The following is a 255-nucleotide window of genomic DNA, read 5'->3' on the forward strand; positions in this document are numbered from 1 at the left end:
GGGTAATATTCTTTTTGGTTTTTCAACGTGATTAATTTATCGGGCATCCGAGTTCAATATAAGAATTTATCATTAGTCAATATGTTGTAAGATAATTAGTGGGCTAAATTCTAAACAAATCCAAGTTAAATGATAAGGTATATTAAATATATAATTATTCATATGATTCCTCGTATCAATTTAAGGTTTTGAAAGGAGTGATAATACATAATAGAATATCAAAATTTTTATGATTGAAATATTTAAAGTTCGTTC

This window comes from Arachis ipaensis, chromosome B04 (assembly GCF_000816755.2).
Source record: "Arachis ipaensis cultivar K30076 chromosome B04, Araip1.1, whole genome shotgun sequence".
Classification (NCBI taxonomy): domain Eukaryota; kingdom Viridiplantae; phylum Streptophyta; class Magnoliopsida; order Fabales; family Fabaceae; genus Arachis; species Arachis ipaensis.